Source organism: Daucus carota, chromosome 3 (assembly GCF_001625215.2).
Source record: "Daucus carota subsp. sativus chromosome 3, DH1 v3.0, whole genome shotgun sequence".
NCBI classification, from domain to species: domain Eukaryota; kingdom Viridiplantae; phylum Streptophyta; class Magnoliopsida; order Apiales; family Apiaceae; genus Daucus; species Daucus carota.
In genome coordinates this window covers 33,307,086-33,332,880 of record NC_030383.2, presented here as the reverse complement: position 1 = coordinate 33,332,880, position 25,795 = coordinate 33,307,086, and the positions used below count along the sequence as shown (strand labels likewise).

The 25,795-nt window shown below is 40.0% G+C and overlaps 1 long non-coding RNA gene across 2 annotated transcripts; it reads right to left on the bottom strand.

Annotated features, from left to right (window-relative positions):
* Positions 1–2,069: 2,069 nt before the first annotated feature.
* On the bottom strand, positions 2,070–4,205 carry LOC108198856 (uncharacterized). 2 transcript variants are annotated; one of them, XR_010290481.1, is made up of 5 exons: positions 3,909–4,205; positions 3,364–3,728; positions 3,154–3,243; positions 2,709–2,774; positions 2,070–2,525 (listed from the first exon to the last, which is right to left on the bottom strand). It is a non-coding gene; the product is annotated as an uncharacterized LOC108198856 (long non-coding RNA). The 2 variants fall into 2 exon arrangements; XR_001802198.2 differs by having other exon boundaries at positions 3,364–4,205.
* Positions 4,206–25,795: the final 21,590 nt, after the last annotated feature.

Genomic DNA, 25,795 nt, shown 5'->3' with positions numbered 1-25,795 from the left:
AAGGCCTTAATTGAAATGAGGTCGCCTAGGAATGTAAAAGAGGTGCAATGCCTTACAGGCCGGGTTGCCGCCCTAAACCGGTTTATCTCAAAGTCCTCAGACAAATGTAGAGAATTCTTTGCAGCCATAAAAAAGGGGCAAAAATTTGAATGGATGACAGAATGCGAGGCTGCCTTCCTGAAGCTGAAGGAGCAACTTGGAAGCCCGCCACTGTTGGCAAAACCAACGGGGGGTGAAGCCTTAATCCTTTACCTAGGGGTTTCTGAGTTCTCAATTAGCGCTGTCCTGATCAAGGATGAAGAGCAAACCCAGCAGCCGATATATTATGTGAGCAAAAGACTACTTGATGCTGAAACCCGTTACTCGAATATGGAAAAGTTAGCCTACGCCCTAATATTGGCTTCCCGTAAACTAAGGCCTTACTTCCAGGCCCACAAGATTGAAGTGCGAACATCCTTCCCTCTCAAGCAAGTACTACACAAGCCGGAAGCCTCTGGCAGAATTATGAAATGGGCGGTTGAGCTAGGCCAATTTGATATAGAGTACAAGCCAAGGACCGCCATCATAGGGCAAGCACTAGCTGACTTCATCTTTGAGTTTCCACCTACTTTTGAAGTTGAAGGGATGGAATGTGTACCTGAACCTCAGTCTTCAATAGCCATACCCGAGAATTGTTCCTCTTGGTGGAACTTGTACGTCGATGGGGCTGTCAATGGAAATGGGGCCGGGGCTGGCATCGTCCTAGTCAGTCCGGAAGGCCATAAGCTGCAAAGCTCCATTCACTTTGACTTTAAAGCCACCAACAATGACGCGTAGTATGAAGCCCTAATAGCAGGGCTGAAGCTAGCCTTGGAGATGAGGGTGGAAAATATGAATGTTTACAGTGATTCTATGCTGGTAGTCTAGCACATCCGAGGAGGCTTCCAAGCTAGGGGTCCCCGTACTGATCTCTATATGCGGTATGCCTAGGAATTAACTGGGAAATTAAGGGAAATCAAGCTAGAGCAAATACCGAGATCTGAGAATGCAGATGCAGACGCCCTGGCCAAGTTAGGCTCTCAGAGGGATGCGCACATGCTTGGGGTGATCCCCCTCGAAATCCAGTATCAGCCTAGCATCCCCAGGATTAAAGTCCTGGATGTTGAGGTCGATGAGTCTGACCTTTGGACAACCCCAATTCAGGAATACATAGCCAACGGAACCCTGCCTACAGACAAAGATGAGGCCAGAAAATTGAGATACAAGGCAGCCCAGTATGTAATCTATGATGGAATCCTTTATAAAAGGGGGTTCAATCGGCCCCTCCTTAGGTGTGTTGCTAGGATAAGATGTGAATATATTATGCGCGAGGTGCATGAAGGAATATGTGGGAATCACTCGGGGGGTGCCTCCCTCGCTCACAAAATCCTCCGTCAAGGCTACTATTGGCCTACCCTCTACAAGAGTGCGCATGCCTTCGCCACGGCCTGTGACAGCTGCCAAAGGTTCTCTAATACAAACCAGAACCCAACGGTACCTCTGAAGACCCTGACAAGCCCCTGGCTGTTTGCTGTTTGGGGTCACTACACCATATGTGGCCTATTGTAACAGCCAAAAAAGTGTGAATAAAGGTCAGAAAGTGTTGCTGAAAGTGAAAAAAAGGGCTATGGTAACACTTTTTCATCAAACAGGATCGTAACTAAAATCGGTGCTACCATAGGGGTCTAGGGTAACACTTTTTCATTTTTTGGTGACACTTGGAAAAGTGTAACCATATACCTCTATGCCTACACTTTGTTTTGTTTTGGTAACACTAAAAGAGCTGTAACTATAGCTCTATAGTAACACCACTTGTGCTACTGTAACACTAAACTTTGAAAAACTAAGTTATCAATGGCAACTTCTTGTTAGTTATAGTTACACTTTTATATAAACCTTTTCTACCTTTACCTACATTTTTTAAATCTTTACCAACAGTTTTTGATATTTAGCAACAGAGAAATATGAACCATTAACAATAATAGCTACACTTTACAGGGCTCCTTGCCAACACTTTATTGGGAAAAAAAGGCAATATAGCATTTAAAAAATAGCTTTTCCCATTTCAAATTTACCAACCAATATTCAGCAACAAACACAATCCAAATACCAAAAACAAAGGTCCAAGCCTACCAACTAGCAACCATACCAGAATAAGTACTAGTGCATGAAACTAAAACTAATGTAGGTATTACTGGCTAGGTACAATATAAAACTAACTATACTTGGAAATTGAAATTCGGGCTTGCTTCTTCAATGTAAGAAGATTGCAGTGTGTTCTCGACTGGTGTCCTCATCCTCTGTACATGTTGTTGCTGTTAATGTGGCTGTCTTGTCATAAACATATGCTCAATTCGCGCATTAGAAGAAGACTCGAAAAGAGCGAGAACTCTTACAGAAAAGGCTTCCTTTATGTCATAATAATCAACTGCTGAAGCCTGTAAACCAGCATTGGTAATAGCTTTCGGTATGGCTAGTGATGGAACCGTAATAAATACCTCAGGGGCCTGCAAAGTTAGGGAGAAAAGTTATACCACCAACTTACAAGTAACAGGGAACTAATGCAGCTTCACCATCACTGTTTATGATGAAAAACTATCAAGATAGGTTGAAAAACAAGATGATGTCTGGAAGTTGCCCTTGAGACATCAGTGACAATGTAGAAGAAAACAGATAGGCAGAAAGAGAACCTTATACTAGAAGCATTTCCAGCAGTGACAGATCCCCGTTTGTCTTGAAACTTGGCCGTTGTGTGCCTTTAGATAAAATAAGGTTAGCAGTATTCATTTTATGTTAATCCAATGCAGAAAACAAAGTACATATTTCATTTAATCCAATGAGTTTATCTTGATTGTGTGCGTTTAGATAAAATAAGGAACTCACAGAATTAACGTGTAATGCAATATACGACTGATATCAACTGGCATTAAACTAAACACACAATTTAATTCCATGGGATAACTCCATGATATAAATATATACATGAATGGATCTTATGCTGCAAACTTGTAAAAAAATCTGTTAGATATTTCGGTTAGATTTGGACTTTACTTGCTTTGGAACACATGTTTGCATCTTCTATTATGACATGTCAGTAATCGAAATTTTAGTCACTCGTAGTTTAAGTAAATGAACCTGCGAGTCAACATCTATGACATATGGAGCTTCCTGGCAGGTCCCAAATTGAACCCCGAGTTCAGAAGAAAAGGAGGACATGATAGAGTACTGTCAAATGGAATTTTTTAAGTTAGACATAACTAGAGCCTGTGAAAGCTACGGAAAGAAAACCATACAACAAAACTTAATCTGTTCAGTGCATATCAACGTGTGAGTGTGTATTTATACCTTATATTCACTAAATCTATCGGCATTGCAAATTCATTCAAAAAGTTCCCCTTCTCCAGCATATTCCATGACTATGGTTAGATGGGTCGGTGTTAGCAGCACCTACACCTGCTAAGAATGAAAATTCAGCAGCTCACTTGGCCAAAACAAAAATAAAAAAGAAAACTACCTTTTCAGTATATAGTGAATTCATGAAACATTCAAGCAAAATTTGTTATTGACCTGAAGAGATAACAAGAGTAGAAAAGATAAGAAAACAACACTTAACCACCGTCTTTCACATGTCAACACATACACACACAGCACACCTCAATATTCCTTTACACAATCACTTGACTTAAACCCCTGTAGCTTTGAAACAACATCTGTAGCATTTGCGATGCTATATGTTAAGCAATATTAGATGAAACAATACAAATGACACACAAATCACATAACCAGCAGGCCTACACAACATCATATATAATTTGAAAAAAGAAAGGAAAAAGTAAAAATAAATTCAAATGCATTTATTCGAAACAAACATAGGTGGGTGGAGTGTTCACCAAAAAAATGTTGCCGCTTGAATTGCATCTGGCCGGAGTCCAGCCACCGACAACCCCCTCCATTCTCGAACACTACCGCAGCTTAACACCGACGAACCCACCCCCTTATTCCTTTGTCCCTCTTTGGCATCGACTAATATCCACACCTTGGTTTCTCTACAAGTCGGCGGTTCTAGCTTGGCCGACTACCGAAGAACAGCCTACAGGCTCCAGCCATCCGCTTGCTTCTCCTTTAATTACACACCCAAATCTATATCCAAACCCTAACCCCCAAATCTGTTAAGCTAGACCCGTTCTTTTGTTTTTTCTCTTTTAAATCCTATAGTGCACAACTTTAGTTTTAAAATATCTATCTTTAGATTTCAAAAACAAAATATCTATCATTATAAATAAAATTCTGAGTTGCAAATTTCGAGTTATTAAACTATTTTTATGTGTAAATTGTATTTAGAGTTTTGAAAATATTTTTCAAAATTATAATATATAAATCGTTTAAATGATTAAACAATTCCAAATCTCTAAAATATCTAAAAAGATAATTCTTAATATATTATATTCAAATTTTTTTATATTTTTATTTGAAAATTCATATTATTTGAAAAATATTTAAAATGATCATTTATAACATCTTATATATTCTTATAAATTAAAACAAATTTTTTAAATTAATTTAAAAACTTCAAATATGTTTAATAAATAAAATTTAATATTATAAAAAATTTTAGTAAATAATTGCTTGACCATTCTTTTTGAGCTCCAAATAATTAAATTAATCATATATAATATAGAAATATTTTTAAATAATTCAAAACATAAAAATTTCACAAGTTGGATTACCTATAAATAATAAAATAATTACCTATAAATAATAAAATAATAATTTTTATAAAATCAAATTTATTACACAAACATATCTAAATCACATAGGACAAGGCACACAGCTATGTATTATTTCCCTGACATATATATTTTGTGTTCGATTATTTCCAATCTCCCGCCTGCTTGTTTTGATTCTAGCCGCTCAAACATTTCACTTTTCAGTTACACTTTTTTTTAAACCAACAGTAACACCAAATAAAATGTTACCATAGATGTCTCGTTACATCTACGATTACACTGACGTTTACTTATGGTTACACTAAAAAGCGGTGTAGGCATATGTAGATAAAATTCATTTTAAGGCACCAATGGTAACATTTTATCGTGTAACACCAAAATTATTTGTTACAATAGGCCACTTATGGTGTAGTGGGTATAGATCTGATTGGTGAATTACCCAAAGGGAAAGGAGGGATGAAATATGCAGTTGTGGCTGTAGACTACTTTACTAAATAGGCTGAGGCTGAACCCCTGGCTTCCATCACTACAAGGAAGCTAGTAGACTTCGTGTATCGAGCAATCATCTGTCGATACGGGGTTCCCTACAAGCTCATATCAGACAATGGGAAGCAATTTGATAGCAATGAGATGATAAATTTTTGTGAACACCTCGGCATAAAGAAAGGGTTTTCCGCGGTGTGCCATCCCCAGAGTAACGGTCAGACGGAGGCCGTAAGCAAAATCATCAAGCACACCCTTAAAGCCAAACTAGAAGAGAAAAAGGGGTGTTGGCCAGAAGAACTTCCTATGGTGTTGTGGTCTTACAATACCACTCCAAGGTCTACCACTGGCGAAACCCCGTTTACCCTAACATACGGGTGTGAAGCCATGGTTCCCGTAGAAGTTAGAGTAGGGTCCTTTCGAAGGGATAACTATGACCCTGAGAATAACGAAGTCAACCACAGGCTCTATCTAGACCTGATTGAAGAAGTGAGGGATACAGCTTAGTTGAAACTTGCTGCGTATCAACAGAGGACCCATAAGTATTTTGATAAGAAAGTGAGGGCTCGACTCCTCAAAACGGGAGACCTGGTTCTCAGAAAAATGATGCCTAACATGAGGGTTCCCGCTCATGGAGCCATCGGTGCAAAATGGGAAGGCCCATACATTATCAAAATAGTGCTTTGGGAAGGTACCTATCACCTTACAGACATGGATGGAAGACTCATACCACGGGCGTGGAACGCCCAACACTTAAAGAGGTATTACCAGTAGCTTCACCCGGGTAGTATTTCTATAGGCTTCGGCTTAAGGGTCAGGACAATAAAGGCGGTTTATTAGTTGTAATCGCGATGCTTTTAGGAAAATTATCAGGCTACTATTTGTTTTATCTGCTAGGATGCTCGAGGGGTGGTGTCTTTACACCCCCCAAAATTATGCTATGTCAACTTCTTACCATGTGATTCAATAAAATTTCGCAGTTTTCCGTTGCAAAATCTTGTATATGCTTGCTTGCTTACCATGATTGTTAATTGAATACTTCATGTATGCTTTAAAAAGTATTTAGGGTTTCAATTGCATCTTGTTCTCCACCATAATTGTAATAATGCTAAAGAACTCAAGGGTTAGTAGGCATATCATTAACATTACTTGGCCTAAATTCCTAAATTTGAAACTGGAAATCAAAAACATCAAAACTCAACAACTTGACTGCACTGATTGGAAGGAAAGCTCATCAAAGCTTTCAAGGTTTCAAGCTTTTCAAGCTTGCAAGGTTTTGGGCTTACAGTAGCCCTTCAAGGTTTAAAGCTTATCAAAGCTTTCAAGGTTTCAAGCTTTTCAAGTTTGCAAGGTTTTGGGCTTACAGTAGCCCTTCAAGGTTTAAAGCTTATCAAAGCTTTCAAGGTTTCAAGCTTTTCAAGCTTGCAGGGTTTTAGGCTTACAGTAGCCCTTCAAGGTTTAAAGCTTATCAAAGCTTTCAAGGCTTAAAGCTTTCAAGGTTTTGGGCTTACAGTAGCCCTTCAAGGTTTAAAGCTTATTAAAGCTTCCAAGGTTTCAAGCTTTTCAAGCTTGCAAGGTTTTGGACTTACAGTAGCCCTTCAAGGTTTAAAGCTTATCAAAGCTTTCAAGGTTTCAAGCTTTTCAAGCTTGCAGGGTTTTGGGCTTACAGTAGCCCTTCAAGGTTTAAAGCTTATCAAAGCTTTCAAGGTTTCAAGATTTTCAAGCTTGCAAGGTTTTGGGCTTACAGTAGCCCTTAAAGGTTTAAAGCCTATCAAGGCTTTCAAGGCTAAAGCTTATCAAAGCTTTCAAGGTTTAAAGCTTTTCAAGCTTTCAAGGTTTAAAGCTTTTCAAGCTTTCAAGGTTTTGGGCTTACAGTAGCCCTTCAAGGTTATAGCCTACCAAGGCTTTCAAGGCTGATGGCCTATCAAGGCTTTCGAGTTTAAAGCCTGTCCAGGCTCTCAAGGCTCACTTGGTGGAATTATTACAAGGCTAACTTGGTGGAGTTATTACAAGGCTTACTTGGTGGAATTACTACAAGGCTTACTTTGTGAAGTTAGCTCGAAGCTTACACTTGGAGATTATTCTAAAAGCTTACACCTGGGGATCACTTTAAGGCTAACGCCCAAGGATATCTTTTAAGCCTCATACTTGGGGGCTTACGGGCGAAGCCCCAACGCCAGGTTTACACATAAAATCGAGTTTACTCATACTTGGATGAATTATTCAAGACTAAGCACTTTTATACTATCGAGGAGTTAGCATAGTAACATCAATATGCATTCTCAAGGAAGGAAACAACCCCGAAGAACACAGTCTCAAGGGATGCAATCCCCAGAAATTGGGTAGTATGTGCATTCTCAACACAAGGGCTACCCCCTGTATTCGTTCTTTCTACTTGCACGGAAGGATTAGATGACAAGCACGTACAACATCAAGAGAAACATAAAGAAAATCGTACAAGGCAAGGAATGAAGGAATAGAGAAGTTGTTATAAAAATAATAAATCCAAGGGAAAATTCCTCCCCACACCAACAGGGGGAGGTCCCTTGAAGTAGCAAATATCTTGCGGGGCATTCTGAGGTGCCCGCACCCTCATCCAAAATTATTCAATTCATGACGACGAGCGCCAAGCAAAAACATTCATAATTAAAAGTTGATTAAATAGAGGGAGAGGAGATCAAGGAGCAGCAGGGGAGGAGGAGTCCTTCTCGTCGACGGCAGGGGGATCCTGTGAGGTCTGGGCTACCGCCAGGGCCGCGGCCGGAAACCCTTCCGGGGGCGTCACCACAAGACCTGCAGAAATCAGCTCTGCGGGCTTTGGCTCATCTTCAGCCGCAACCCTCTTATCGCCGCTATCTCCGGAGAGACCCTGGGAAGTAGCCAGGGCCTTGTCTAGGCCAGCTTCATCCTCAGCCTTTGCCACCTCCAGGGCTGCCGCGGCGTCGGACCCTAGCTTCGCCCAATCGTTGTCGGGGAGGAAGCGGTAGGCCGACTTAACACAGTCTTACACCCCCGCAGCAACCCTAGCCTCGAATATCGCGGCCTCCCGTTCCTTCCTCCCTTCCTTTGCAGTGGCTGCCGCATCCTAGAGACCCCTTACCTGCAACTCCAGCTCTTTAACCTGCCTACGTAGCCCGTCAACCTCCTCCTCAAGCCCCCTCCTCACCATTTTTTCCTTCTTCTTCAGCTGCTGGGCCCTGGTCTCCGCCTCCTTGAATTTGAGGTTAGCCTTCTGAAAGGCATCCCTCTCCTTAGCAGTGGAAGCCAGATCAGCCTTGGCCTGCTTCAGCTCTGCCCTCATGGTTTCATTGACCCAGGCAGTGTCAGCAACATGTTCCCCCATCTTCTGGTCGAGGAACAGGCTCTTAGCATTGGCCACCACCTTGTCACGGGTGGCCTCAGCAATGGAAAGCCTATCCCACTCCCGGATGGTAGCCTCGGGGATCTGGTCGGAGAGCATCCGTTGGAAAAACTGAGACTTCTGAGTGGAGGAGGACGCAGGAGAGCTACGTGCCAGGGCCACCCTGGGCTTCTTGCTGGAGCGGCTTTCAGCTGAAGACCCTACCTCCCCGGCTCTGGAGGGGTCCCTCTTGCGGCTCCCAGAAGAGGTTTTCTTCTGGTCAAGAGAGGGAGCGGGAAGCTGGGAGAGTGGCTTGGCAGTAACGGGAGCCTGCGAACCGGAGGCCTCTCCGAAGAGGTCCTCGTATTTGGTGGAGCGCTTGACAAATCTGGGAATATTGGCAGCCATATCTGCAGAAGAAAACGATGGAAAGCAGTCCGAAACTATGCAATTAATAATGGGGAAACAACAGGATGCAAGCATAGCAAACGGCAGAAAAGTTATAAAGCATGCAGGATGTATAACAGGGAATATGCAAGACACATATCATATAAGACGAGCAAGTTCGAAGTTGAAAGCAAAGAGGAAACCTGGGCTTTCGTCCCATTCAATACCTGCACCCCCTCGTCAACGGGGGATGCATCAACCACCGTGGTGGAGAAACCGAGCCTCTCCAGATTCTCTGGAGTTAGCAGGCCTGAGCCATCACCCAACTTGGTGGAAAGCCCCAACATGCGTGGCCCTCTCAAGGGACTCTCCCGCCAAAGGGGTCTGCACTGGAATGTCTTCAACAAATACAAACATAAGGAAGCTAAACGTGAAGCCTAAAAAGCTAAACCGGACAGTGGACAAGGGGAAAACTGGCTTACTGGGGGAGAGGTTGAAGTCCTTCCTGTAGACTGGGCAGTCGTAGCAGTAAAGGAAAAGCTTCTGCCAGTCTGACATCGACTGGCGGTTACCCTTAATGCCCTTCTTGTGATGGGTGTTCCAAGCAGTGAGATAGAAGAACCCTGGGGTCCTCCCAGTGAGTTTCAGCTGGAAGAACCAGCCCAAATCCAAAGCAGACATCCTCACCCCATGGTGGATGTCGTAGAGGATGTAGAGGCAGATCGCCATGCGGTAGGAGTTGGGGGTAAGCTGCATGGGGGAGACCTCATAGAAGTCCAAAACCTCCAGGATAAAAGGATGGGGGGGAGAGACAAGCCCAGCCTGAAGAACTGGGCGGAGAGCACGGCCTTGGGGTAGTCGGTGTCCGGCTTGAGGGTGTCGAAGCGGTGACACCTCTCTCCTGGCTTCGGAATCCCCAGGGTGCAACCAGGGTTGCAGGACTCCAAGAGGGACTGCAGCCGAGCAGGAGTCATGATGGAGTCCATGTACTCGCAGGCCAGGACTACAGCCGGAGGCTCGATAACCTCCACGGAAGCCTCGGCCTCCCGTTCAGCCTCCTCGGGGTTCCCCTCGAGGGTTTCAGCAGCAGGGTCCAGTGGGAGGCCCGGGGTCCCATCCGCCTGGCTAGACTCGGAGGTGGTCCAGTTGAGCTCCTTTACCACCGAGCTGCGCTTGGAGCGAGTCCTAGAGCTAACCCCCAATGGTAGCTGATCGGGATGAAGGCCCAAGCTAGGTGAGGATCCCGCGTCAACCACAACAACGAGAGCCTTGCTGGTGGCAGATTGGGACGAGTAAGGAGACATGGATCCTTGAGACATCTAAAAATGGAAAGGATGGGTTAACAGAGGACACAACAGGAGGTGAAGGGGTCGAAAGAAAAAGAAGAGAAAAGGAAAAAGGGCATGCGGAAGGCTGGGTTGTAAAAGTGGAGCCCTACGGGTGTGAAGGAGGAATGGAAAGGCTTCAGTTGGAGCCCTAAGGTATGAGGGGACTACCTCCCTCAAAGGAAGTGGCACGGGCTACGGATGACGGTTCATCTTCTCCGCCTATTGGCGGGAAGCCTAACAAGGTACCTAGAGCGGGAAGCCTGATCTTAACCCTAACCTCAACCATAACAATCAACATCCAATAATTACCCTAGGCTACAAGCTAAACAGGCATAGCAAGCAAATCACACAACAATGCATTCAAAGCAGATAAAGGGCATGAAAAGGAGTTCGATTGTAAAAGAGGGGTTCCCCCTAGAGGCGATTGGGAACCTAGGGTTTACAATCTAAGGTTACGATCACGGTTTAAAAGCAACGCAACAATAGCAAGGGCAACAACCCAGTCATAAAACAAATAGGGCCTAATCGAAGTCGATTGAAGCCAGTGGTGTGTGCACATTCAAAAGATTAATGTGTGCAATCGATTATACAAACATGCAGAGCAAATTAGTAGTTCAATCTGGCATAATAACATCAAGCGAGGCAAATATGGGTGTGTGCACGCATGCCGAGGTGAGCAGTCAAAAAGAAAAAATGAAAATCGAGCATGGATCATACAAACAGTTAGCTGCCTACATGGTGCAAATGTAATGGATAATAACGATGAGGGTTTGAAGAGAGCATACCTTGGATTGAGAAGTGGAAATGGAAATGGAGAAGCGAACGCCGGAGAAGAAGAGCGGATTGCGTCTGGAAGTGCTTCGGTTGGAAGAGAGAGTGTGAAGTGAAGAGTTTAAGAGATAAAAGAAAAGAAGAGTGAGGCTTGGTGTGTGTCTTTATATAGCAGTGGGAAGTGGGGAACAACTACGCCAGGTGGCGTGCCGTGACTGGCTTGGCGTGGAGGTAGATTTGATGAGCCAGGGGTTTCCGAGGCCTAGGTGGGTGGCTGAAGAGGTAGAGGCATGCTAGGACTCTACGGTTGCACCACCTAATTAGGGATTTTTTTGTTACAATTCAAATCAATTTGAATTTAAATTAAACCACGAAATCTTTGGGATCAGCCTTATCACAAGCTGACGTGACACACGCTAGAAACTGAAAAGGTGGAGCAAAAATTACGGAAGCTCGAGCAGATTTTTGGAAGATAATTTTAATTATTTTGGAACAGATATTCAAGGCTTACGATGATTGAAACAAATTAATTGGTTTTATACTTATGTGTGGGAAGTATATCTAAATTATTTCTTGTTTCTTACACCGGGCTGCGCCCACGTAAGTTTAGAAATAATTTACGATTGACCTCTAACATAATTTAAGGGCTTGCAGCTGGTTGATTGAGGGTTACCATTCTTAGGTTCCTCTCGTATTTAATACTTCAAGGAACCGGGGGGTAGTTGTTCTGCCATAAAATCTCCCTGGACTTATTTTATAGCCCATCATATTATTTGGGCTTTATCTGGGCTTACTGGGATCATCTAGTTAAGGATAACGGGCTTTACCATGGCTGGGTGAATCATTGAAAGTGTACATGAAGGTATACAGACTAGCATTGGAAGCATAATGGAGGCTGCCATCAGCATGGGGTTGCACCTGAAGGCGCTTTAAGGGTTACTTCTGCTAGGGGTTACCGCTAAGTGCATCCTGGCTTGCAGCTACAGGGCTGCAGTTAGGGGATGCCGCTGGAAGGGCTTCCGCCGCCTGGACAGAACGGCAGGCAGACTCCAAGTAGGACTCTTCTTCCTTGTTTCTAGGAGGACGAATTGGAAGTATATTGGGAGTATATCAGCCATCATTTATCTGCAAATTAAGGGATAAATACATCTATTATGGAGATAATTACGATCAAGAGGAGATAATTACAACATATATATATATATATATATATATATATATATATATATATATATATAGTGCAAATATTCGGATATATATTGAAGATGAAGGCTTCAAGTGAACTACTTGGAGTGGGATGCCGCTAGATAACTACAAGAGGAAGTTGTTTTATCCTAAACTAGAGGGGATAAGAGCTTATCTCTTCAGAGTCCTAAATCGAGAACTACATGGGCTTGATCCCTATAAATATAGGGTATGTAGGCACCTTGCAAAGGGGGATCAAATTCAGATTCATAAACTCACGAGTTCTACACTCTAAAGAGAGGCACGTGTAACCTTTGTGACGTACATTTCCGGGCAATTGCAGGGCGGAATTCTAATATTCCGGCCTCGTTGTTTGGTTCTTTGCAAGCTCAGCCCTTAAACACATTTGTTTTTCTTTAGTTTATGTTAACGGTAGCCCCTAAGAGCTAGCCGTGATTTTCGTAGTTGTAACAGATATCCCTATAATTGTGTTTTACGGTTCTGGGGGTGTTGTATCAATTCCTCTCACAACATTTTATCAGCACTTCTTTGATATCAAATAGTTTGCATGTCGAGCAGTTTATTGATATATTTTTTCTGGTGTTGTGAAACACAGAACCATCGTATTTCTGGAAATCTCTTGATGGTTTGATAGTCGAAGGAGGCCTCTACGAAATAACAACTTTTGCCCTTTTGAACTGTTCTGCGTTTGTACGCCCCCTCTCTTCTACAAGATCCATTCGTTTCTTGAATGTCACCACTGTTCAACCATACCTGGATACCAGCCTTAGATTTCCACAACATGGTTTTGAATTTGTTTCGGTCGATAAAGTACAACGTCTTGCAGAACCAAACAATGATGATCAATTACCAGTCCATACAATAGGCATGTTACGCAGTCAACTTATTATACCTGCCAACTATAATTTTCTTATTGTGTGATACTTTTTCTGTTTTTTGTTTTGCTGCAGACGTGATTGGTGTTGTCGAGAATCCTGGCCAGGTGTCAACGATTCGCACAATCAATGGTGATCGTCGTGTCCATAAGTTTCAAGTCACGGATGGACATGTGTTTGTTCGAGTAACCATAGCCATAGCTGATTGTGCACTTCAATCAATCTAGAAAAAAATGTCAATCATTGCGTAGAAATGATGTAATTGGTCAGAAAGAATCATTACTATAAATGTCCGTGTATAATATTGCAATTGATAGTAAAATCTCTAAGAAACAATTATAGATACTACATCTAAAATAGAAACAATTATATTGCATTAGAACGTATAAAAATATATTAATTACCTAATAAATCATGATCTCATAGGTGGAGCTACGGAATTATTGGATGATTCTCTGGTGTTAAGAATCTTTCTAATTAAATTAAAAAATTCTAAAAAATACAAATACAAAACAAAAATCATAGCAATAATATCATCAGTAGACTATGGACTACACCAAATTAGGGAATGATTTAAGTTTTGCTTGATGTTAGTTGTTCTATATAAATAAGATATAAGATACGGAACATAAGAAGAAGAAAATCATCATTGGAATACCACTTCATTCTTGATAGAATCTCCATGGAGGAAAGGTTGTTGTATTGTGCATGAAATGTTTTTGTAGTGATGCGTTTAAAGATCTATATCACTCGGTCTATAAAATGCTTTCAACATATTTTGGTATTTCTAGGGTGTTATATTGTTGGAGTATCATATTCATTCATCTTAACAGCTCGGAAGTCAATGCTATTTTTGATCATCTAGAGGATCTTGAAAAGTCCAGGACTGATTGGAGGATAAAGGTTCGGGTGACTAGATTATGGCCTACAAGCAATGCCGAATCTGGTGTCGTTAAGGGATTCAACCTCATTCTGTTAGACGATGATGTCAGTTAAAGACTGGAGTTTTGATTTTATGTTGACTTAACTTCAAACTATTTCTCATTAAGCATAGAAATATGCAACATTGTGTTCTTGGTTCATCATTATGTCATGCCTAATATTAGCGATTAAAAGCTACCTAAAAGTTGTCGTTGTTTTGAAATCCATATGCAGAACTATCACCTTCATGCTTATGTGTATCCCGACACATTGAAAGCTATTAGGAAAGATGTCAAAGAGGGTGGTGTTTACATTATTGAAGGTTTCCAGATCCGAGACACGTATGGTCATCTAAGACCAGTGTCAACAAATATTGATCTCCGCTTCCTGAATTCAACTAAGATTCAGGCTGTTGAGGAAGATATCATGATCCCAAAGCACAAATTTGAAATCATGGAGGTTGGAGATTTGATCGAACAAGGTGGTCGTTCTGAAGCTGATGAGAATGCTGAGTATGCTCTAGGTAATAATGAATATCACAAATTAGCAATTGAACCTTATCACTCAAAGACATAATTTATGTTCCATGTGTACTGCAGATGTTATTGGTATGATTGAAGAGTGGGAGCCGACGTCCCGTGTCCCAACCAGGTACGGGGAAAGGGAGAAACTACGATTCAAGTTTTCTGATGGAAGGTATCAATTTCAAAATTAGCTTTGCCAGGTGATTATTTTGTACTCATTTTCAATACTAACTTATTGGTTATAATTCATAGGGTAGCATATGGTGTTTGCTTATGGGGTGAGCTGGCTGTTACTGTAAGCAATGAATATGAAAGTGAAAAGAAAAGGCATGTTGTCGCGATTATTGCAAGCTCCGGGTTGACGACGTTTCGACGTGTTGTGTCTAAATTTTTATACATATATGGTATTTTCTTTTCATCATGGTATAGGCATACAATCCTTTTAAATGTTATGTAATTACATATGCAGAAGAGTTGCAAATTGGTGCATTGCCATCCACAAGGATTTATTTAAATCTTAACATCGAGGCGGTTGAAGTATTCCATAAAAGGTGAATCATATTATCATTGAGTTTATATGGTGTATAATGTGTTACAAATTTCACGAGTATGAAGACCGATATATAGTATTCAATAGATTGATATTGGCCATTATATGATCTAGGTTGGAAGAAGAAGGGTACAAATCACCAGTTGTTCCAAGCAAACCAACTATAACCCTTCCTCCTGCTTCTCCCGTGTTAATGTTTTCGTTGAAGCATTTGACAGAAAATATCACTTCTTTTTCAGAAAAGGTAGCATAAATGCTTTAGCTGTGTTTATTAAACTGATAGATCATTATCATTGACGTAATTTCTGACCATAATGTACTTCATAAGCAGAGTACTGTTATGGTCACTTTTAAGATATTTGATATTGAAGACAAGGAAAACTGGTGGTACTATGCCTGTCAGTCATGCCACGAAGAACTCGAAAAGGTTGATAAAAAGTACAAGTGTACTGTTTGTCCCCGTAGCTTCTCATATGGGGAGAAGAGGTAAAACTATTACATAATTAAGTACTGAGGAGATGGTCACTAATCACTTCTCACAGTTATAATTTGTGTGACCAGTGTTAACAATCACTAATGTTTTGTTTATAGGTTTCGACTACTGGTATTAGCTGATGACAACTCCTTTGCATCGACAGTTGTTCTTACGGATCGTTTGGTTAAACGCTTAGCAAAGACCATAGTCACCAATCTCATGAACTCTTCTAAAGAGGTCTTTTTTTGTATAATAATGCAGCTGTGTTTCAAGTTTATTCAGCTGCATGATCAATGCTAGCTATTCAGTTTTATCAGTCATGATCTGAGTCCTACTGATGTCATGATTTTCGTTTATAGGCTCCTAACAGTGAGATGCCTCCAGTGCTGAGAAACATTGCTGGAAAGACTATTACCGTGAAGATATCTCTCTCAAAATCTAATGTTGCTGGAGACAGTAACATATACAAAGCTGTGGATTTGTGTGAAGGTTCTGTTTCCGGCAAGAAAGCTGCCGAGTATTCACCGATTACTAAATTCCCGTCATTTGAGCAATCACAGGTAGCTTTCGAAATTCAATACAGCGGCTTAATTAGCATGGTTTTAGTATACGGAATTTGTCGACCAATAAAAGTTTGCATTCCTAATTACCCTTTATTTTCAGACTAATGATTATGTTGTTTGCTTGAATACTCCTACTTCATCAGATTCTGTTTCTAAGAAGATAAAAATGGTTACGTACTTTTGTATCATTCTAATGCATATGATTGCTTAGCAGATAGAAACTTATATTTACAATGATGGCGTTCCTTCTTTGAATATGCAGGAACCTTGATTTGTTGAGGCCTCGGAGGACATTTGTCATTCCTTGAACACGAAGATGTTCTACTATTTCAATTCATTCTGAGAAATAATATTAATAAGCTTGGACATATTGAAATCGCCACTTTTGTTTTAAGATATGTACTCTTTTAAAAAATTGGTATTGATTATTGAGGTTCCTATTATATTTGAGGTTGGATTATTAATATATGTGGTTGTTCGTTACATCTTTATCTATTAGTGATTATATTACGTTTGTCTATCTAATTATCTAATTACTAACTAATGCTTGATTTAGAAATGGAGATTTTTTATCGGTATATAATGAATTAATTAGTTAAGAATTGTTAGTTTGTTTCTTATACTTATTAGATATCTATAGTTAATTGTTAATTATTTGGTTGGTTGATTCAAGTTTTTTCACTTGATCCAAATCGAAAATAAATAACTTTAAGGATTATAACGGATTAAGTTCTAATTATAATTAAATTTTGATCATAGAAATGCAGATTTTGTAACGACCCCAAACTCACCCTTTCGTGAATTTAGGACGTTACGGTACCAAGCTTCGCAACCTGCAAACATACGTTAATATAATATAGAGCCATAATATAAGTTCAGTGGGTACCAATCCACAAGTCCTTGGATCATCTCCACAACGTACATATCCCAAAAGTCTAGTCACGCAGGACTTCATAGTACTTAAAAGTTATACAGTATTTATTTAAATATAATAACTAGCTACGAGGTTCAGGTGCATCCTCGTAAATTGCTCTCGCCATGTGCAGGCTCCTTTCCTTTTCTCTGCCTCGATTGTAGACTCGGGTCATCATCCTCATTCTTAACTGTTGAGTAAAAATATATAATAGCAAGAAGTGAGCTCTTAATGGCTCAGCAAGTAAAATCTGTCACAGGATTTTCACAAGACATGGTACAGACAATATATTCAATATATCTGAATTAATTTAAACCATGAAACACACATTCAGAAAGATCTCAATAAATCCACATATCTCGATATGAAAATCCAAAAAAAGAACTTTAATTACTGAGAACTGGTCAAATCCGCCCCGATACAGCAGCGATGCGATCAACTACCGCCGAGTACCGTTCTCCTGCGCAACTTATCCTCACCCGATCACGGCTCGAGATAAGCACGCCCTATCCTCTTTAGCTAGCATAACGAATATCTCTGAGGCCATCGTCGAACTCTTCCGACGTTCCCCGTATTCGTAAAAGTCCTCACTTGGGACCAAAATCTCATTCATAAATAAACACCGTGGATCACAAGCCACGTTGACCAGTGAGAATAACATCCTCCGGATTTAAGACTTTCGAATGAAATTAAATGATGAAAGTGATCACAAAATCCTAGATTCGAACAAGGAATCTAGCGGGTCTCGTTCAATAGGGGCGAAGGTAGTCGATATGAACAATATATCGACCATTGAATTAATTAAAGTGATTATTTCCGAAGAAGGGAAAATAATCCTAATTTATATAATAAATAAATGGTTGCTCCCGAACAAAGAGAAACAACCTTATTTACGCAAAATTCTAATTTCTGATTCTAGTTGCTCATAAGGAATAATGAATAAAATATAAGCTAAGTCGGGCAGAAATCATGAATAATAAAATTATAAATGTACAAAAATAATTCAACAAAAATAATAAAGAGAATATAGGGTAAGAAGTACTTGCCTCGATACCGCTTAAATAGTTTACAATTTTCTGGCCCACCTTTGCCAAAGGAAATTTATGCAGGAATAATCCTTTCTAAAATATTCACGCAAATAAAATAATAATATTTAGTCCAATATTCACACAATTCAACTTTAATTATCGTATTATTCAAATATTAGCATGGCGACCAAATATTTGATTTTGATTCATATAATAAGGCTCCCAGAATAAATTTATAAAATTAAATCTCCTTATAAAATATTCCTTGTCTATTTAAAATATTCTCGACAGCTCTTGTCATCATTCAAATTATAAATAATTCATATCATCAAAATTAATCATACTAGTAAATCTTCACATTAAGTAACCATTATTTATATCCTTCTTAGAATATTCATGTTGACTCTAAATTATTCCATATTTATTCCAGTTACTAGAATGATTTAATCTCATTAATTTTTTTATCCTTAAATATAAGATTTGTTACTTGGATCATATAATTGTGTTTAATATTAAAATCTATCATATCTCTTTTTAATCAAAAACCAATCTAATTTCATTCTTAAATTATTCGTCCAACCAACTATTAATTTTATTCTCACTAATAAATCTATTACACTTATATTCCTACAATTTATTTATTATTTGATTCTTTATTTTAAGTATTGTCCCTTAAATCACTCCTCCCCTCTTTACACTAACTTTAATTCTTTTATTTCCTAACTCCCTCACCAATCCGATTTTTTTCTTTTAATTGTTATAATATTTTAATATTTTATAATCCCTCTTTTATTATCTCTTATTAATTAAATCTGATTAGATTATTTACTGGATTGCCCTCATCTCCTCCCCAAGCTCCATCTTCTTCACCAAGCCTCCATCCATGGCTGCCGCCGGCAGCCACCGTCCGGCAACTTTCCGGCGACCTTCAAATCGCGCGCAACCACCATGAATCAACTCCCCGAATCCCGATCTATGCATCCCTCCATTTATTTTTTAGAAACTCAGCCTCCTTTCCATTTTCCGGCCAAACCCCGAACTCTACTCTTCTCCCTCTCTCTCTCTCCTCTTTTTCAGCCCTTGTTTTCTCGCCTCCGGGGCTTCACGTCACGTGACGCGACGTCCACCACCGCTGGTGGCGGCGTCCGTCCGCCTTCCAGCCTCCTTCATCACGCACACACACGGCCACGCTCCCGAATCACCACACATCTTCTTCTCCCTCCGAATCTTGTAGCAACCGCCGCCCACCACCACCGCTGCCATGGCTGCCGCGGTGGTTCGGCCTCCCTCTCCGACCGTTCTTCACCCAACCACCTTCAAATATTCATTCCCATATACAATACAATACAACATCCCTATTAACATCTATTATTCATACCAAATATCAAAACCCCAAATCAAGTATAAACCCTAATTTTTTTGAATTTATATATACACATGCTTTCACATGAGAGCTTAACGAAAGAAAACATAACAAAATAGGGTTACCACATATCAGTTTGTGATTGTTTTACCTTACACAGCTTTTCCTAATTTTACGGTGGTTGAAAGTATAAGCATACCAAAAATAAACAAAATAAATAATAACAAAAAGGGTAAGAATATTTATTCATTCAAACTCATCCACAAATCTTGGGTGCATTTAAGGCCACTCACACCACATGCTACAGAACTCCTATTTTATATACATGATGACAAATAAGTTGAGGGACACAAGAATCTTACCTTTAATTAACTAGTACTTGCTTACAAAGACCAAATCTTCACTTGATTCCACACCAAATCTTTACTTCTCTTGAAAACTCCTTTCTCTCACTACACCTTCTTGGTCTCTCTCTCTCTCTAACTCTCACCAAATGCAAGCTTCCCCTTTTTGGTTACTCTTAACACTTCTAATAATTTTATTTTAATTTATTAATTCTCTAGAGGCTTCCACTAGAAGATCTTATAATTTTATAATATTTTCTCACCAAAATATCTCCATTGCTAGGAGATCTTTTCACTTACAAATATCTTTTATTTTCAATTTATTTAATTAGTTAAATCTTGAGGCTTCCACCAAAAGATTACAAATTTAATACTATTTCTCCTCAAAATATCTTCTCTACTCAAAATATCTACTATCCTCCAAAATATCTTTTACTATTTTATTAATTAAATCATTTTCTCCTTATTTCAATTTAATTAACATTTTGAGCCTACTACTTAAATATTTTAAATTCTATTTTATATTCTCACACAAAATACTTCACCTTCCAAAACATCTACTTTTTATATCTATTTTACACACTGGCGCCCTATTAATAAATAATCTGGTAAGCTCATAAATTGTTGGGCCCTTAATTAAATTAATACTCATATATATAATTGTATATGAATATATTTTATAACTCACAAAATATTCTCATACCACGATATATATCTATACATTTATTTAAAATAGCGGAATTTGTATTTGTATAGAATATCCGCTCCCAATTATTTATTATTCATTTGGCACTCGTTACTATCATAAAATTTACTTAAATAATTCGTGGCAATCTAAATTCTATTTATGTAACTTTTCTAAAGCGGTGCAAATTTACCGGCCACCACCGATTATTTATATAACTATAAATCAAATTCTCAGATACTTAAATCACAAAAGCAATATATTTTAGAAGATAAAATTTTTAACGTACCCAAAATTTTGACGGGTGTTACATTCTTCCCCCCTTAAAGGATTCCGTCCCCGGAATCGACGCTTTCAGGGAAGAGAGATGGATAATTCTTTCGCATTTCAAATTCTGGCTCCCAAGTGGCCTCTTCGATCAAATGGTTCTTCCACACCACCTTCACCATCTTTACACTTTTATTCCTCAATTCCTTAATCTTGTGGTCTATGATCTTTATTGGCTGCTCCTCGTAGGTCAAATCCGGTTCAACATTAATGGGTTCATAAGCTAACACATGTCGGTTGTCGGGCTTGTACGTTTTTAGAACTGAAATATGAAAGACATCGTGTATATACTGTAGATCGGGTGGTAATGCTAGTTGATACGAAACATTTCCCACTCTTCTTAAAATCTCAAAGGGTCCTATGTATCTGGGACTCAGTTTCCCCTTTTTCCCGAATCTCATAACTCCTTTCCAGGGCGATATCTTTAGTAAAACCTTCTCTCCTACTTCAAATTCTTTATTCTTTCTTCCCAAATTGGCGTATTTTCTTTGTCGGTCCTGTGCAGCTGTCAGTCTCTTCTTGATCGTCTCTATAGATTGCTTAGTTTGCTCAACCAACTCCGGGCCATAAATCTTTCTCTCTCCGACTTCTTCCCAACAGATAGGTGATCTACATTTTCGGCCATATAGGGCTTCATACGGTGCCATGCCTATGCTTGCGTGATAACTATTGTTGTACGCGAACTCTACCAATGGCAAATGGTCATCCCAGTTCCCCCTAAAGTCTAAAACACATGCTCTCAACATATCTTCTATTGTCTGAATGGTCCTTTCACTCTGTCCATCTGTTTGAGGGTGATAAGCAGTGCTCAAGTTCAGCCTGGTGCCTAAACACTCTTGAAAACTTTTCCAGAATCTTGAAGTAAATCGTGCATCACGATCCGATACGATTGATACCGGAACTCCATGTCTTACTACAATCTCTTTTAAGTATAGATTTACCAATCTCTCAATAGTATACCTCTCGTTGATCGGCAGGAAATGTGCGGACTTTGTTAATCTATCAACTATTACCCATATCGCGTCGTGATTCGTCTTTGACTTTGGTAAACCTACAATGAAATCCATAGTCACATGTTCCCACTTCCATTCGGGGATCTCTAAGGGTTGTAGCAATCCGCTCGGTCTTTGATGTTCTGCTTTAATCTTCTGACACGTTAGACATCTACTTACCCAATCAGCGATTTCACGCTTCATATTAGGCCACCAAAAGTTCCCTTTAATATCTTGATACATCTTGGTACTTCCGGGGTGGATTGAGTATCTAGAATTGTGAGCCTCATGCATGATCTCCTCTTTTAATTCTGGTATGTTTGGAATCCAAATACGAGATGTGAACCTTCTAACTCCCTTATCATCCTTCTGACATGAAATCTCTTCTCCTGTTAATTCTTCTTTGTTCTTCTCTATCATCATCTCTTGGCTTCTTCGAATCTTCTCGTGTATTTCGGGTTGTACTTGGATCTCATAGTTTCTTTCTCGAGTTTGCATTGGAATCTTCACTTCAATCTCCAACTTCTCCATCTCTCGAATCAATTCTTCTGACGACACTAGTAACTTCAACTTCTCTTTTCGGCTTAGAGCATCAGCAACTACATTCGCCTTCCCTGGATGATAATTAATAGTGCAATCATAATCCTTTATCAGCTCTAGCCATCTCCTCTGTCTCATATTCAGTTCTTTCTGCGTGAAAATGTACTTTAAGCTTTTATGGTCCGTGTAAATTTCACACTTCTCTCCGTATAAATAATGCCTCCAAATCTTAAGTGCAAAGACTATTGCCGCTAACTCCAAGTCATGGGTAGGATATCTTGTTTCATAATCTTTCAACTGCCGGGAAGCATATGCAATTACTTTCCCGTGTTGCATTAGAACACACCCAAGTCCCTTATGAGAAGCGTCACTAAAGATCACAAAATTACCGGTTTCATCTGGCAAGGTTAGCACTGGCGCAGAAATCAAGCGTTTCTTCAATTCTTGAAAACTCTCCTCACATTTAGGATTCCATTCAAATTTCTCATTCTTTCGAGTAAGTCTGGTTAAAGGCGCGGCTATCTTAGAAAAATCTTGTACAAATCGTCTATAGTATCCAGCTAGACCTAAGAAACTTCGCACTTCTGTGGGCGTCTTTGGTTGCTCCCAATTTGCCACCGCTTCTACTTTAGCAGGATCCACTGAGATTCCTTCACTGCTCACAATATGTCCCAAACACTGTACCTTATCCAACCAAAACTCACATTTCGTAAACTTGGCATATAACCTTTCCTTCCTCAAAATCTCCAGAGCCAATCTCAAATGTTCTGCGTGTTCATCAGGGGTCTTTGAATATATCAAGATATCATCAATAAACACTATTACACACTTATCCAGATATTTTTTTGAATACTCGATTCATTAGGTCCATAAAAGCAGCTGGTGCGTTGGTAAGTCCAAATGGCATCACTAGAAACTCATAGTGTCCGTACCTTGTTCTAAATGCTGTTTTAGGCACATCTTCTTCTCTGATTTTCAACTGGTGATAACCTGACCTCAAATCAATCTTTGAAAAACAAGACGCTCCCTTCAGTTGATCAAATAAATCGTCAATACGGGGTAAGGGGTACTTATTCTTAATGGTCAGCTTGTTCAGTTCTCGATAATCGATACACAACCTCATAGTCCCATCTTTCTTCTTGACGAATAGCACTGGTGCTCCCCACGGCGACACACTGGGTCGAATCACTCCTTTGTCTAACAAATCTTGAAGTTGAATAGCTAGCTCTTTCATCTCTACAGGGGCCATCCTATAAGGAGCTTTGGAAACTGGTGCGGTTCCTGGTGCCAATTCTATGGTGAACTCAACTTCCCTATCAGGGGGTAATCCTGGCAGTTCCTCGGGAAATACATCGACAAATTTGTTCACTACGGGAATCTCTTCTAACTTAGGCGTAGGCTTTTCGGTATCTACTACATGAGCTAAATAAGCCTGACACCCTTGGTGAAGCATTCTGGTGACTTGAGCCATAGTTAACAGCTTGCGATTTTGTTTCTGACCTCGTAAGGTTATCCTCTTGTTGTCGTTGGCTTTTAAACTAACTCTCTTCGTCTTACAATTGATCTGCGCTTCGTAACGGGCTAGCCAATCCATTCCTAGAATCACATCAAACTCTCCAAGTCTAAAAGGAATAAGGTCCGCTTCGAAAAGTCTTCCTTGAATCTCTATCGTACAACTAGGACACACTTGGTTCACAGGTATTACTTCTTGATTTGCAATTTCTATCATCATTTCTTCTTTTAATCGTTGTGGTTCCAATCTCAATTTAGTTAAGAGACGTTCTGATATAAAAGATCTAGTGGCTCCCGAATCAACTAACACACAAGCATTCACAGAATTTACTAGAAGCGTACCTGAAATCACATCATTGTCCACAATGGCCTCTTTGATAGACATATTGAAAGAACGACTAGTGGGCTTGCTACCAGTGGCGTTGTTGTTCCGCTCGCTGTTGTCCTTTGGTGGTGGTGCCATAAGTCTGGGAGTGGTGCTCTCTTTACCAGCTTGTCGGCAATCCTTTGCATAGTGCCCTCTCTTTCCACACGAGAAACATGTAACTCCCTTTTCCTTACATCCAGTCGCATAATGCCCCTTCTTTCCACACACATAACAAACCACATTCTCCTGTCTGCATTGTCCTCCGTGTGTTCGTCCACAAGTCTTACATTCAGGTGCTGGGGGCCTTCCTTTAATCATGTTGGAAGTATGAGGGGATCGGTATCTAGCTCCTCCATCTCGATTGTTTCGATTCCCAAACCTTTGACTATTACCCTTCTGATTGTCTCTCTTCACAAATACATTCTTTCCTTTGTTACCATCAAACCTTCTTCCACTACCTTCAGCTTCTCCTGAGAACTTCCTCTTTATTCCTCCCTTGTCCTTAGAATACAGCTCAGATCCATTTTCCACAATTGTTGCCTTTTGCACCATAGTTGCATAAGTTGTAATCTCTAGTATCGCCACCTTATTTTGAATCCAGGGTTTCAGCCCTTGCTGGAATCGCCATGCTCTCTTTTCTTCTGTGTCCACATAATGAGGTACAAATCGAGAAAGTTCCGAAAACTTATTCTCATATTCCGCCACCGACATGTTTCCTTGCTTCAGTTCCAAAAACTTAATCTCCATCTGCTTTTCCAAGTGCTTCGGGTAATACTTTTCAAGGAATAGATGAGTGAATCGGTCCCACGGAATTGTTGCCGTGCCTTCCATTCCTCTCTTTGCTTCCCACCAGTAGTTGGCTTCACCCTTGAGCATAAAAGCCGCAAATATCGTCTTCTTATCCTCCTCCACTCCTACTATTTCAAAGTACTTCTCAATTTCTCTAAGCCACACTCGGGCCTCTACAGGGTCAGTAGTTCCCTTAAATTCAGGGGGATTCAGTGTCTTGAAAGATTTGAAAGTGACAGTAGAGTTAGGCTGTCTTTCCGGGGGTGCTCTCGGCTCAGGTGGAGGGTTCTGAGTGTGTTGTCGTAGAAACTCAAGTAGAATTGCTGCAGGGTCATTGTCATTTCTACGGGGTTCTCCTTCAGGGTTATTTTCTTGGCTTGGTTGTTGGGTATGTGCGTTCTCACTTTGTTCTTCCTCAGGGGTTGGGGCACGGTTTATTCGGGGTCGTCCTCTTCTCCTTGGTGGCATCTTTCTTGGTTTCTTCTTTCTAGAATTAAAACAATTCAGATAGTCAGTTTATATCACATCAGTCATATATATGCAAGAGAACTCCAATCGGGTCCAAAATACTCAAAATTCCTTATAAGAGGTGCGGGCATTAATTTATAGAATCCTCCATATGCATGCTTATGTTGACAACTAAAAGTATGTGTATAGGTGACTCTATATACATAGACTACACAAAATAAGTAGACTAAATTCCTTTCTCTTATATTGATCAATACATAATACATGAACCCCATGAATATGTATATATATTATTTTTT